We start from the raw sequence: 16,652 nt of genomic DNA, 5'->3' as shown, positions 1-16,652 counted from the left end.
TAAATATGTAATTTATTTAAATTTTGCAATATTGCCAAAGATAATCGAAATCTTGAAAGTTACTTCTTACATTTACTGATAAAGATATTGTTAATAAATTTGATGTTTTCTTACGACGTTCGTAAATTGTACGAAATACGTTATATATCCCTCTTATATTATATAATATTTAATAATGTAATTATAGGGTGATTTAAAATAATAAATATATTTAAAAAATAATGATCCTATTGTTGTGAAGACAAATTTTACTCGTTACCTATGAAATTTTATTTTCAACAAAAAGATGTCAAGAACTGTAATATAATATTTGACATATGATATCATCTTCTATGAAATAAATTAAGTAACATTAAAATGCAGGAAAATTGAAAGAATGAAAAGAGACAAGTTTAACATTAGAAATGATATTTTTCTCTGATGATCGATTATCCATGATATATTAATCCATTTCGACTCGATAACGATCTCAACACCACTCGATCGGACCTTCACGCTTTTCTGTTGCTTCACAATGTTTCTGATGAAGTGTCCTGGTTATAAGCATATTAACAAGACTACTATGTGTAAGAAGAATAATTTATGCATATTCATCCATACTATTAGACATTTTTATATTTTATTATTTTATATTTATTTTAATAGGCTTACTAATTTTTGGCTCATTTTACTTATAACATTACAGCCGATTTTCATACCTTTTTCTCTCTTACTTCGCGCATTATATAATATAATAGCAGCTTCTATTTCTTCGTATCAAAATATAAATATTGTCTGAATATATATCTTTTATTAAAGTAATTAATAAATATATCGTACATAATCATTATGCAAGTTTCACTTCTTATACGTACGTATTTCCGACTTAATACTATAACAAGGACTGCAAGGAAATCGTAATACACCTGTTGCAGGTGATTGCTATATATTTACCATGTACAGAACAAGGATTTTATTCTGCTGCATAGTGGTAACATTTGACATATAAAGAAGCTAAACAGTTATAGGTGTTCTTTCTCGACAATAAATCGCTTAACGGTTCCACAGCTTGAAAACCGTTTTCAATTAACATATTTTTATATTTCTATGTATATCTCTATATCTCTGTATCCTTATATCTATACTTAGCGATTCTGTTGTGTGTGTTACATCAAATACAGCATGAATTTTTAGAAGTAAAATTAAGCATTTCCAATAAAAATAAGCTTATCCTAATAAATATTCTAATTAGAGATTTCTTTATCAAATTATCATATTTCACATCTAATTTCCTTTTCTTTTCTTTCTTACCTACATTTAAGTTTGTTTCAGTCTTATGCTTTTCTGTTTATTAAAAATACATTATTGTTGTGATATATACAAAATGATAATCTAATCGGAGCATAAAGATGAAACTTAAAAAATATAATTGGCACACCATATAAAGATTATATAACATTTACTAATTAACTGGACCCGAATATATTCAATTTTATATTATTTAATAATATTTTCATATGACTATAAGAAATATGATTCTATGAAAATGAAATGTCTCATTGGAAAATAAGGGTATGTGCCAAGGGTGTGTATGTACTTTTCGTAGCCACTATACATATGTATAATACCGATCTTAGTTGTGCCAGTCCTATATGATGATTATTATCTCCATGTAACTAATCTTTTGTCATATACTATGATTCTATAGCGTAATCTTAATTTTTTTCAGAAATTCCTTTATACTTGTTGAAATTTTCTAATTTCATTCCCATTTCATCTATGATTCACTGAAAAAGCATCTATCGATCAAAAAGTCCCATGTCGTGAAATTTGTTTAAAATTATTGCCACGAAGAAAAATGATCGATATGGGCTAAAACAACATTCGATGTAAATGTTGAATCTCGTACAAACGGGCACAATTGTATTGGAACCGAACCGAGGCGTGGTGGGGATAGCTGCCCGATACCAGAGGTCTGTTCGCTTTCAGTTCAGTTAGTGCGTGCTAGCGGCTCGTGTCGCGTGTTTTCACTCCACTTCTTCATCCATCGTCATCCTTGACACACGATCTGCCGCTTCGTTCTTCACACGCGTTTTCGTCCATGGTTCTTCCTGTACTACCTTCGAATTCCCCGTTGAATTATCACGGTGCGACGTCGATAAGTGTCAGAGAAGATTCTGTGGTTCTGGGCAATCGATATCGATCCTTGGAACACCGATCGCGGATTCAAAGGTAGGTTCATTTCTATAGCAGGTGCTCGTCGAGAAACACGTGGATCAGTCGATCGCTCGATAATACCGGCTCTTTCTGTAATACGTTGTGTATATGCCTTATAGTAGTTTACAGAGATTCTTTCGTGATAGATTGACACGATAGAGAAGTTAACCTTGGACTATGATGTTTATGCGTTTATGGGAAATCTGTAATTTTGAGTTTCTTGAATTAAATTAAAGATGTAAGAATGTACAGAATACATATAATAAGCAAAAATATATAAAATATCTAAAGTACAGTAATATTGCAATATTCACAGTAAATACATTGTAGGTTATAATATCAACTAAGAGATACAAATTTCTATTTAGAATCTATTTCTTTAGTTGCATTTACAAAATTACAAAATTGAAATTAAAACTTAAGCTAGAAACTTAAAAGTTCTGATGTGATTTTTATTCGAAAAGTCGAATGGTGTGAAAACTGCCATTGACGATAGAGTTCGCGGTTCCTTCATGAGATTTTGGAGGGAGATGCTCCAATTGGTCGCCGGTAGCGTGAAAAGTCGCGATATTGCTATCGATCAACTTCAATTATTCGAGTTACGTAGTATCGTTGCAAAATTGCGTTTTCGAGGTTTAATGGCCGTTTTTATCATTGTGAAGTGTAACGTATTCAGTTGAAATTCGTGGAAAGGATCGTATATTATTTGTTTGTTGACAATATCTTCGGTAATGAGTGAGATTCCATTGGCGGAGTTTTTAAACAGTCGTGGTATCAGCTGAAGGAAACAAATGTAAAGTGTCGATAAACGGAGATTGAAAAAGTAAAAGCGTTTTACATGATATGATAATTTCTTCGCGTAGTAGGAGGTAAGTGGAGGATTGTTTCACACATTGAGCAACTTGATCGACGCGAATTATGTATGCAATCGTGTCAATGATTTTTAAGAATGGTTGTTAAAGTATACGCACAAAGAAATGGTTAGATTCGGGGCTTCGTTATCACGACGCGACCTTATGTAATATTTATATTTTTCTTTCTTTTTAGTACACCGCGCTAGGCTCAGGCGTTCATAAATTTTCTTCGTTCCATTGACATTGACAGTCAAAGCGTCGTATCGCTTTTGGCGCGCAAATTTAAGAGCGCGAATATTTGAATTTCTTTAAGTAAGCTGTTATATATGTTAGTCTCTTTTTTCTCGACGTAGACTATTCTAAGGCATTTTCACACTACATATGTATTACAATTTATTGCTTGATATTTGTACGATTAAATCTTCGATAGCGAAAGCGGTTATTCCAGAAGGATGACAGCTTTTTAGAAAATTCTTTTTCAAGAATCATAAAATATCACGGTTATTTTGGTAAATTCGGGAATTAATAAATATGCCGATTAAGTTATCTCTCTGAAAATAATCGTGTTTCTGTGATGAAACGCGCGAACAATAAGTTTTAGTTATTCTGTTTTCGGAATGTTAAAATTTTATATTTTCCAGTAACGAGGCAATTTTCTCTATGAAAAGATTCAGTTTCATTGCACATGGACAGAAATGAAAGATAACATAGATAAATAAATGATCGATAAAAAATTAGAAAACTTGTATGTAACTTGCATTTGCGTTTTAAAGCAGCGATTTTAATATACAAAAATTTCTCTTTCCGTTGCGAATTTTTTTCCACGTGTTTCTCAGCACACAACGTGAATATTACGATGAAATTGGCTTAGTCAATGTTTACGCAGCTCGATTCAACGTAGAAATCCGCAGAAATTCTCATATAGCATTTAAGGCACAATGAAGAACATTCTTAAAGTGTTTCATTCAATATTTTGCATAACGTACATCTAAGTCATTTCTTTAAATTCGATCTATTTCATTTCAGATTTCTTCCAACGAACTTATTCATTTAATATTCAATGTTTAATTTTTAACCCTCAGCTGATATTGTTAAGTTACAGGCGACTACGATAATTTTGATTAAATTTAGGTTTTTTTTTTTTTTTAGAGATATGTAGGCAATTTAATTTCAAATTATATTTTATGCATTTAATTTTAATTGTTATTACACTTCTTAAATGTCACTGGTCGTGTCTATAATATAAAATACCGAATATAAACTAAAATTAAGAAATTTAACCGAAACTGCTATGAATCACTGAAATAAGAATCAATTATCTATTATTTAATATCTAATATTTAATTTATTCATTGCCTTATCTACCAAATTCAGTATCTATCGCCAGGTATTCACGTTCTCTCGTTCGTTAGTATTTAAATCCCATGGATTGGGTAATAGAATTTTTATCGCTGAATCATGCCTGCAAGATGTTAGAGACCAAGGTTGCCCGCGAATCGATCGATCTTATTTTCTCCTTTTTATTTAGACGCTTCGTGGTATCCCGAAAAAATAAGGGAGACATTCAACGAGATGGTTGGGTTAAGTCTGTTTTCGTTCGTGTTATTTTCGTGCTGGTATTCGTCGTGCGTACGATGTCTTTGTAAACTCTCATTTTCTTGTGTGTGCTTTTTTCTAAATTTCGCCAACGCCGCAAGTTGTCTGCCACGTTAAAGGAAAGGTCAATGATGATATACGAAACACGAGAGCCAGATAGCTATTTATCGCTCATTCAGTAAAATTTTACATGCACATCGTGACTCGAGAAACTCTGTTTCTTTGGTTTGGACAAATTTCGCCAGTAGTTGAATTAAAGTTCAAATAAATAATCCTTTCTTTTTCTTTCGTCTTAATTTTATTTTTGCTTTGTATTGGATTATATTTTATTATATTGCGAATGCTTCTATTCGGAATTTTAATTATTTCCTTAAATATTCGTCATTTTCTGCGTATGTCGTAGTTGGAGGTTCGAATAATATTCGATAGAAAAATATTTTTCCGTATTCAAACATAGTTCTGTTTAACGTAATATCTATAATTTTATTTTTCTTACTTTCAGATATTTTTTTTATTAGAATTTTTCCATTTTTATTCATTCAGATACACATACCGCTACTCTCCCAATATACAAAGTTTGATAAAAAGTATAGTGATTCGTATTAAAATATTACTTTCAATTTTCTACTCTGCATTTTATGATTTTTGTGCAATCTTATTTAACAAGTAAATCCGTCCCAAGTAATTCTTTCGGATAATGAAATACCTTTGACTTTTCATCAATTATCTAATGTAAAAAGCGCATTAATCTGTAGTCGAAACCTTTTAATCAATTTTGTTCTAAATTAAACTTGTATTTATTAAAAGAGAAAAATAATTTTCTTGCAATTGCAAAATTGTAGTCTTTTTGTTTTACGTACACTCTTCAAATAAGATATTTAAGAACCGAATGATTTTAACAGCACTCGGAGTTACCATATCGTCGAATTATTTATGAGAATCCAAATAAATTAGTTGTAAAATAACTTCGTAAACATCAGATTATTCGGCGCCAATTCTAACTTTTCGCTAGTAGCGAAACAAACGTTTTATCAGATCAGTTCGTTTATCATAGGTTACACGAACTTTATGAAAAGGTTACGCGAAGCAGAACGATATAACATCTCTCTTCACGAGTACAGAATTGCATCGAAATCACATATATCACGTAAATCTCTAATTTTCCAGTCGTCATTTAAAAAAATCCTATCTACTAAAATATTAATTGCATTAATTTGAATTTATTTATATTCCTAAATGAAAAAAAGATTACATAAAAATAAGATTCATTTTTTGTTTTTTTTTTCCTGTGTCGTGTAACGTTTTACATTTCATATTAATTGCGATATTTTTCGACTGATGTCACGTTGCTGATATAAAAATTATTTAATTAATGAAACGATTAACGAATATATAAATACACGAATAACGCGCAAGATTCTTTCGTTTCTTCTCTTATTTTATTTATAAATTCAAGCAATTTTGTATATTTTTTCCGAATGTTACATCAATAACATAAGACTAATATCTATTTTGCCATACTTCAAACGTTTTTAAATATCTTTTATAATCGCAGATCTTTTCAATTAATATCATGTTACCAGAAATATTTCTGGCCTACAAGTTTATATTCTTTTATTTGACTTCAACACTTATCGGTTAATATTTCTTCGATCAAACACACGAAAGAAATCGAATAAAAGTAGAGGATATTCGCAAGATAGTAGAATTTCCATTCGTTTTTTACTTCATAATGACCTATCTTCAGATAAATTTGTATACGCATTTAGAAAGAGTTGTTTCAAGAATTGGAAATTAATTATTTAAAAAGACGAAAATCATAGCTGATACTGTCGTTTTACGAACAGGTTCATTCCGTAAAAATCATTATTTCTCTTTCTCCGTCTCGTAAATTTTCTTTTCGTTTCGGCGACACTGCTTGTAAATTAGTTGCATTCTCATGCATGAACATCGAAGGCCGTAAATAAAGGTTAAACGAGCTTTGCGGCTTCTTATAATCGAGCACCGAACTTAATTAAAAATCGATAATAACAAGCGGAAGTTGGCCGCCGCGTTTTCAAAAGAGAAATCACGTGTCATTTTGTCACATTCCAGTTTCTTTATCTTTTTTCCTTGCACTCGATAAACAAGTTGTCAATGAGTAATCCTCCTGTTTCTCTGAAAATAGTTTCGATCGCCTTTTACGAACGTTTCGATACTCTGGAAACTGTCTTCTTTTTAGTATTTAAAAGATATTCAAGAAAAATAAAATTATTTCCTTCATATTCGTCAGAAGTGAATAAATTTTTACATTGAAACTTAAGTCCTATTATTGTAACAAAATTTAAGCTACGATTGTTGAACAATTATTGCGTCATTTACGTCCAAATTTTACCGTTTTTAGGACGTAGAAACGCAAGTTTGACAAAATTTTCTTGCGTTTCCTACTAAGATTTACTGAATTTATCAAAAACACGAATAATGATACTTACATTGGGAGAATAAAAATTACCATTTCTTGGTTTCTCAACCTTTTTTACTCTTCGTATAGCTATACCCCTAAAGTATTTATAAAGAAACGCTGCAAGTAGAATATTCGGTTAAAATTTTATTAAAATTGTTTCAGTAATTTAGAAGAGTCACGAAATTCCGGACTGTTCTATAAGAATACAGATTACAAGTTAACAAGTTCTCTAATTTTCCCGATACACAGTTTCGCTAAATAAATTATTCTCAAATTAATGGAAGCTTTTATCTTATGAGTATAACGGATTATTAATTAGATTTTCAACGTGGAACCAACGAGTACCGTAAATGATACAAATTCGATTGGAAGAGCGTTGTGATTTATAACAGGAACTTCGATTAAAAAAATACAATTTGCCCAGCGGTGATATTTATGAATGCCGATAAATTACATATAGGCGACTCAATTTTCCTGTAATTTGTTTCACGTCGAATGTAACACCGTGTCCCGTGCTTCGAAAATTTTTTCTAAAACGAAGGATAACAAGTCTTTCACGTTCCCTTATAAGATCGATCGATAAAACATTATCTGCAATGATTATCTTCCGACCTGTTGGTCGCGTGAATTTATGCGCGGATGTTCTTAAGATAAACGGAAAAATATGCCAAGCAGCGGCAAATAAATTCGGGATAAGCGTAGTTATTTTGAAACCAGCTTTGGTTTTCGCCGTCCTTTAAGCCCATCTCCACTTCCTGGTAATTCTTGATTGTTTTGCTTCTCATTCATTGCTGTTACTGCAATTCCAGTCTTCTTTCCCAGACATTTATTTTCAGTTCGCAATATCCTACATACGCTAAGTCACGAAATTATTCCTTATACCGTTCATTTTACCAGCGATTAATGTTTATTTAGAACAAACAAATGCAATCTTTTCAACGAACATGTATATCGATTTTTATTCAGAAACAGCAGTTTACTATGTTGCGAATATTTTATTTACCGAAATTGTAGTTCAACTGCCGCGATATTTTCGTTGATCCGATAAAAGAGAATTTGATAGAATCGAAGGAAGATTTAAAAAAAGAGGAAAATCGTTTATCGGAAAACTTAATTATAAATTAATAATAATTATTTGTTAATCGGATGCACGAATGTGGAATGAAATTTTCGACGGTCAAATTTCCAGTTTCGCTTTTCGTGAAACTTCGCTTAGTGTTTTCTTCTACGTGTGTACGAGATATAAAAGTTGCAAAGTGCAAAAATGACTTCACGTAAAATCTTGGAAAACGCAGCGGCGTGCGAATTCGATGCACTGTGTGCCGGTTCTCCGATTCCTCAGGTTGGATCATGGTGTTTCGACACTACGCGACGAGAGAGGCCTTCGTAAGCAACGAGACCTACTCGTCCGAACGTCGCGATTTTGCATTCCGAAGCATTGCGAAGTAACGTGACACTCTGTCGCCGATCTAAGATCCGAACGTGTCCGTTCTGAATTCGTTAATATCGTCTAGCAAGACGATTCGTGATCGGTGTTCCTTCTGTTCCTTCCTCTTCCTCCATTGCAAACGATCCTACAGCACTGTGCAAAAGTCTGACACCATTTGGATATGTTACAGGTTTTGCATGGTGGAATTTTACCTGAGTTTCACTTATTACAATCCCATTTCTTTTGTTAAATATATTTCAATTATAATATAATAAAATATAATAGAATTTCGTTTAAAGAAATCTAAAGTCTATTTGTTAGTTGACTGAAATTTTAATTAGTTTAATTCAGTATTTTTAGTATATGAATATACACGTAATGTAATATAAATATACAGGGTGGTTGGTAACTGGTGGTACAAGCGGAAAGGGGGCGATTCTACGCGAAAAAAGAAGTCGAAAATATAGAATAAAAATTTTTCGTTTGAGGCTTTGTTTTCGAGAAAATCGACTTTGAATTTTCGCTCGGTACGCGTGCACTTTATCACGTCTCGTTATAACGGATCTCGCTGTAGATCGTTGTCTCGATGGAAAAATTAAAAAAAAAAAAAAATTAAAAGAAAAAATTTTTATTCTATATTTTCGACTTCTTTTTTTGCATAGAATCATCCCCTTTCCGCTTGTACATTTCTGCCGGTTCAATCTACTTACGGTGATTCGCGAAGGTATTTCAACGTTTGCCATAGAAAACTGTTACGGATATGTCGTGTGTGTTACGAAGAATTTCTTAATATTTCACTGTTAGCGTAATGAGACCTAACTATTCTGATTATATCTCGTAATAGCTATACGTCGTATACGTAGGCTATAGTAAAATTTCAATCAAGGTGTGTACATAGAAGTTACAAGATACGTATCACAATATGAATCATATTCGAATGAAAATGATTTTCTTATCTATCTAACTATTGTTTTAAATTACGACGATAAGAGAAATGTATCCGCATATAATTTCAAAGTTATGGTAAACCGTAAGAGGTTTATCATAAATGGACAACTGCATATATATATATATAATAAATAGTCGTAATAATAATAAATAATAAATAGTCGTTGATTAATTAGCAAAAAAATGTCCTTAGAATTAAAATTGAAATCGAAGTATAATTCACAGATCTTGATGACAGTTTAATCTGGCGCCAGGGTTAACGCACGATAAGGGAACAGTACGATATCTAAGAGAGCTTGTGTATTAAGGTCCAGACCGGTGTCTTGGTTATTTTTAAAGTTCCTCGCTACTGTCGTAGGATGCGCGTTACTGTCTTTTTATGTATCTTTTTTTTCACTTGAGAAAAAGATACACGTAATTGACATTTAAAACGATTATAAATAATTTCGTAATACGTGTCGTTAACGCCATCTTTTTAGTATTAAAAAATCTTCGAATTCAAGTTAGTTATATGAATAATCGTTTTTGGTAGCAAATACAATTTATTGTCCTTATTTCCGTAATTTCGAACATATTTAAAATAGTCATTTTTCTCAGTCCATCCTGTGTAAATATTCAGCGATGTATAAAAATAGCACACTGACTGGATTAAATCATCTAGACGTAACTCCAGACGCACAACTATGTAGACACATAAAGGAAAGGAAAAAATTTCTATTAATATTTATATGTTCAAATAATCTCTTCTTGTAACTATGCTTATGCCATTCCTTTCAAAAGACTCGAGGAAGTTTATTACCATCTTTAACATTTTCTTTGAAAACATGTTATGAAATTAAAAATTATTAAAACTAAGTCAAGACTGTAATAAAAGAGATAGAGAGAAAGAGAGAGAGAAACAAAGTAACTGAGAAATTCTTAATATGAATTTTATGCCTCTGAAATTTCACAAGATTGAAATTACATATTCTATGTTTTCTATATTTACTTGTTTATTTATTTATTTTTTGATACTGATAAATTATTTTCTCTTTAACGATTAGTTAAATATTCTTTTATCCTAATGTAGACACAACGATGTATGCTTTATGTTACTGTCTTTTGCAATCACGGGATGTTTCGTCTTGTAACTGGATAGGATCGCCTTTTTGCATACTATTCGAGAAAATGTCGAACGGTGCCAGGTCAGAATTCCTTCAAGGTCAGACTGTTGGGCGCTTCTTTCAATTGAGAATGATCAAGAGGCGCAATGTCCATGGAAAATTTCGTATGCATCGAGATAAGTAGCTTGTAGCTAGCTGTAGAAATTCTTACGCACTTTTAATTATAAATAATACCATTGCCAATAACTCGAAGGTATTCAAATTGAAGATTATAGTGAAGATACTAATTACGATAGGATTTAATAGGAAATAACGTATGACGATAAAATAAAAATAATAATTATTAATTATAATGAAAATAAAAATAAGATAATAATAGTTTAATAATAGTAATCCTTCCATTGTTACTAATACAATGATCTAATAACGATTTCTTCGTTAGTAACGATCTAACAATAAGTTTGCATTTTTAATCAAGATATCTTCATAGAAAAGGAAACGTAATTTTCTCAAAATTTCTTCGCTGAATTTCTAAGGATCAACATCATGTGTTTGTCCAAAACATCTTTGTCGTAAATTCGAAAGAAAATTATTTCCCTGAATTTTCCACTGGTTAGGAGTATTATTCTGGCCGTGTTTACTCCAGACAGCGGATCGCGAAAAACAGACGTGGCACGTTCGAATTTTATTCGTGGCGACGGCATGCGAATTGAAATTTAATGAACGCCTGTCGTTTGGGGAACATTGAATGATACTCGAGCGGATCGCGAAAAGAAAGCCCGTGGACCGCGCGTGTAAGATTTAAGTTGTGACGTGTGCGCGTGTTCGCGCGACGCCGATATTTATGAGGCTCGCTTCACTCGCGAATTTGCCTAAGCGATTTTCTTATGCTTCGTTTAGAAATGGGCGTGCAAACAGCTATTATAAACGAGCGAGTCGTTTTCAATCTCAGTATTTGATGCTGCTACTGTTACACGAACCATTAACATCTTCCTGAATCGAATTTTATTCGGACCGAGGAAGAAATTTGTATTTTATCGATGAAATCAGTGGAATGCGGATTTTTATACATTTATGGGGAATTGAAAGATGCGATAATGCACAGAATGCGTAGAATGTGCAAAAGTAGGTAAAATATTTAAATTGTAACGATTATCATAATATTTAGTAAATAAAACAAATATTTACCTTGAGCCTTCCTTTCTTTTTTTTTTTTTTTAGTTGTGCTCGTAAAAATCTAAATTTGCATCATAAATTGTTCTAGAAAATTTATATGTACAGATATATTCGTGTGTTAAAAATTAAAATACGAGAACATACGAATTTTTTAAATCAAATAACGCAAGTTCTCGAATACAGTAGTCAGACTATTTAAAAGAAAAAAAAAAAAAAAACGTTCATGCATCGTGTAACATACAGAATTTCTATTATCTTGTGGAATGATTGAAAGTACACGCAATAAAATCCTCATATGCAAAGTGTCGATAATTCTCGATACACAGGCAATAATCGATGGAAGCTGATTAAGTCACAGTCATAAATCGAAGTTGTTAGTTGAATATTAATGAAGATCAGATATGTACAACTAATAATACATTCTATAAACGATTGCGATCGCTTCCAGACGAGTTTATAAAGGAAGAAACAGTGTCTGTTATGCGGAACTTTGAAGAATAAACTTTGAAAGTCCAACGACTCGATACAAGTTGGCGCAAATTGCAGAAGCATCGCGTTACAAGCGGATAAGTGATTGACTGAAAATACTACAGGCATCAGATACATCCTCATAAATTCTTCCACTACATTCCTTTATGTAAATTCCAGTTAAGAGAATACGAATGGTATACGCCGAATGTGGTCAATCTTTCAATCGATAAGGAAACTATATTCGTCTCATATTTTCTACTAATTTTCATATCTTGTCAGAATCGATCGCGAATAATAGGAACTTTAACAACAATGAAAAGTCATCAGTTTCATTTGAAGAAGAATACGTTTAAATTACAAGGGAAGTTGAGAGAAAATTCTTAACTATTAAATTATTGGATTTGTTACTTAATTTCTGCGATATGTTATGAATGATTTTCATTTTTACGTTATTGTTTTATGTCACTATCGTAGCGAGAGTTAAATTAGGGAAAGTTCGAAGATATTTAGCTCTGTATCGAATTTTCTAGCTTTGAAATTTTCAAGCTGACGAATTTTCATTTCAGAATTGCCAAAGTCTCCATTCTTCTTTCAAATTTCTCAATTCTTTAATTCTAAGATTCGAATTGTTCGATCCAGAAATATTTTAACTTTGGATCTTCCCTACCTTGCAGTTTCCCAACTCCGAGGAGTTCCATATTTTGAATTTCCAATCTTCCCAAATTCTCGCATTTTCCTACCACCACCAAATCTTCAAATTTTCTTACGTTCGTGCTTAATTTTATCTGCATTGCACATTAAACTTGTCTACATCACTTGAAAACTATTTGAATAATTTCAAGCTCACTTTACTTCCAGGATAATCATAATAATTTCTAACTAACCATAATGCCATAAATAGACACGCGTTTACGTTCACGAACGTATCTTCTTCTCTTTTCTCCGATTCAAAATGCGAAAAAACCTAACAAGATGTAAAACACGATTATCCCAAAAAGCCACAAAATTAGCGTGAAACATTTCGCAAGTATAATATCCGATATTAATCGAGACTCGTGCACGCGTTCGCGAGAAACTAACTCATGTGTCAGCACGTTAGCCAGCAGACAGAAATTCGCAGACAAAGATTGATCGATCGATGGATCGGACTAGGAAAGGTACGCGACAAGAATAGTTTGACCCAGACCTTAAGTGACTGGCGAGGTCAGCAGCCGACGTCGAGCGCCGCTTTTATATTTCACTCGGCGACGTCGTCGTCGTTCCTCTTGGCCGCAGACTCGGCACACCGCCTCTGTAATGCTTCTCTCTAGCTTTCATTACCGTGGTGCGCGTTTATGTTGCTCCAAGATACCAGACTGTGGTCAACTACCTTTTACAAATATCTTGACATTTTGATCCATTTGTACGCAACAGTATTTAAATTTCATCGAAAAACTATGCAAATTAATGATGAATTAATAATAGAAAATTACAGCAGACACACACGATAAAGCATATTTTCAATCTTTTTATCAGGGAACAATATTATGGTTCGTTTTACATATCGGATGTAAAGGGAATTTTTAAAATTTATTGGGACGTTAATTAATTCTGTGTTACCAAAATTGTACTGTTTGCTCTGTTTTAGATAATCTTGTTCGATTGTAAGATTAGATACATAATTTTCATATTTTTCTGATTATTTCGAAATCGCCGGTAAAATGAAGTACCTTAACGTAAATTCTTTGTGGAACATTCACGAATTTCTCAACATTTTCGTTCTTCCTTGTTCTTCGATTTGTTTTCTTCGTTTCGTTTAGTTTTTATTTTTCTTCTGAATTATGACACTTTTTTCCATACCTTCGATTTCTGTAGTGTACTTTTTTAACGTATTCTCCAATACGTAGCTTGCATCTTGAAGAAAAAATGACCAACAATGTTACATTTTACCTAATTTTTACGCACCGTTTCACTGCTTGACCTTCGATATGTTCATTTAATTAATAACTCAGAAATTGAATTAATTACGTTGAATTAATTAAATAGAAAATGAAATAAAACTGCAGTCCCTGGAGGTTTGATAGTCGCGTATACCAGCTTTATTACCATATATTGTCTTTTAAAAACCAATTTAATCGCGTCACGATATTCTACCGCACATAAATAATAAAATCATTGCAGTTTGATTTATCTGTAATTTTCCAATTGAAATAAATCTTATCAGATATATGCAAATGCCTTTTGTATACTTTTAAATGGTAGTGTAGTTAGCCACTATGTTGCACGCAGACCGCAGAAGTATACACTTTTCATTGCTATTATACCGTTCGTTGTTGTTCGATTTTCTACCACAGCAAAGGGAACTCTGTGGTCGGTTGGTTTGTGAAGGTTCGTTAGAATCGCGTAGAATTGGCCTGAGTTAGAGGCACGACGAAAAGGTCCTTGAAGCTTTAAGTTGGCGATTGTTAGGTCTGTCCACGGTTCGTCTTTGAATAATCCGTTCTTGGATCCTTGATCGATGGTGTTTTCTTTGAACGATAAATGCTAATGAATGCTCGCAAGATTTATTAATTCTCCGTGTGTACTGTGAAAACTTATGTTTCATTGGAAGTTCGACGTTCTGACTATATTGTGTTTCAAGGTATTGTGTTTGCTAACGAGTAACATTATTTTCTAAGTACTGAAGTACATACACACACACACACACACACATATATATTGATAATTACTTGATATTTTGCAATTTAATGCATTAATTTATGTAGGATATAATTCAGAGTTTGTTAATTATATAAAACATAGATATAGCGATTAATGCGCGCATTAATTTTCTCGAAACTATAATTCACTTTTGATTCACGTAATTTTATGGAACATCTTAATAATTGTAGTCGAACAATTCTCGTTTATTACAATTTTCTGTCGAAATACGCCGATTGTTTAACTTATAAACAATTAAGTCTGCAAGATTCTCGAACGCTTTTTTAAATGCTTTTTCTTCGAAAATTTCATATTCTTTGTGAGTTTGTGATTTTTATGAATATCTTCTTCTATGTGGATACGTTTCGTAAATCAAACGCTACGTACGAAATACGATTCTTTCTTCTTCCACGAACGAAATTAGACTATAAAGTCATACGAAACATTAATCCATCACACTCTAGAATTCTAAAGTAATTTATCGCGACAAGCCTACAAATCCATCGACGAATACTAAAATCCTCGAGAAACAAAAACCAGACCGTTTTACAATTAAGCAGAGCCGAGCAGTAGATTTGGACAACCGTTCGATGAAACGCATGAAAGAAATCGTTGAGCGCTATTTATACCCCGTCTGACTTGGTCTAATTACCGATACTCGCTTCCGGTCGTCGACAGACCAAACTAAATCCTCGCTTAGCTTCCGATAGACTGCGAGAAGTCTAATTCAACTGCATGATATAAACATCGAAGAAATGAAAAAAAAAAAAAAAGAAAAACGAGATCTCATTTTTGAATGAGAATTCTACAAGTGTATTAGAATGGATTTAAATTAAATATTCAGATGAACAATTAGAATTAGGAATAGGAGTTTGAAGATTTCAACCGTCAGAATAAAAAAATATTTGTAAATACCAAATACAGTATTTTTTAACGAAACTCTTTTTTATTAAGGGCGTGTCCTGAATTAGAATTTCTAAAACAGAACTAAAAAAGTTCGTCAAAAAGTTTATTTAAATAATTGTTGTAGCACCTTAAAGTTTATTTTCTCTTTGTATAAAACACATTTCTTCTTTAAACTCGCCAAAATTTTTAATTTCACACTATTTTCTGCCTTTTATTTTAGTTCATCGAGAAGAAAAACATATGATAATTTAATCCTTTTTTGGTTTTTTGTTTCGGTCAAGGGTTACGAGATGGATCTTTCCCGCCGATTGAAAACTGCAGCCTATGAAATAGGCTTAGAAATCTGTTATAATTTTCTTTTACTTTAAAAAAAATTGTTTTGTATTCGTTAAATATATATAAAACCATACCTCAAAATTCAATAACTTCATTTCTTTCTTTCCCTTCTAAAAAAAATCACAAAAAGACGCTGTTTTAGAACATTCTAATTCAGGACACCCCCTTAAGTTCTATATTTCACTGCGATAGTATCAAATTTTCAAGTATAGTATCAAATCAAACAAAGTATAGATAGTATCAAACTATCACTGAACGATACGAAATATATTACAATGAGATCTAATTAATCGGCATAGAAGTGTAACAATAAATGCAATGTTTTACAAATACTTTTCATAGCCATATGTATATCATGAAAACCTCAAACTTTTAATTCGGGTTGGTTGAAATCGGTAATTTGCCAGAGTAAGATCTTTGTTTCTCTGTTTCTCATTGCTTGATCCTTTTTTCTCTGCTCGCTTCTGCGATCCTCGTGGCTGCTCGTCGTAAATTAAAGCTCAAGGGCTACCACG

General features: G+C 32.2%; 1 protein-coding gene across 1 annotated transcript in view; it reads left to right on the top strand.

The window, feature by feature from the left end:
- Window positions 1–1,991: 1,991 nt before the first annotated feature.
- LOC126865647 (A disintegrin and metalloproteinase with thrombospondin motifs 9) overlaps window positions 1,992–16,652 on the top strand; it is a 177,568-nt gene continuing 162,907 nt past the window's right edge. The window contains exon 1 of the mRNA XM_050618424.1: window positions 1,992–2,211. The gene's annotated coding sequence lies outside the window, so the exon portion shown is untranslated. The remainder of the gene's footprint in view (window positions 2,212–16,652) is intronic.

This window comes from Bombus huntii, chromosome 5 (assembly GCF_024542735.1).
Source record: "Bombus huntii isolate Logan2020A chromosome 5, iyBomHunt1.1, whole genome shotgun sequence".
Lineage (NCBI taxonomy): Eukaryota > Metazoa > Arthropoda > Insecta > Hymenoptera > Apidae > Bombus > Bombus huntii.
The sequence above is the reverse complement of the archived record's forward strand: the minus strand, read 5'-3'. Positions and strand labels throughout refer to the sequence as shown.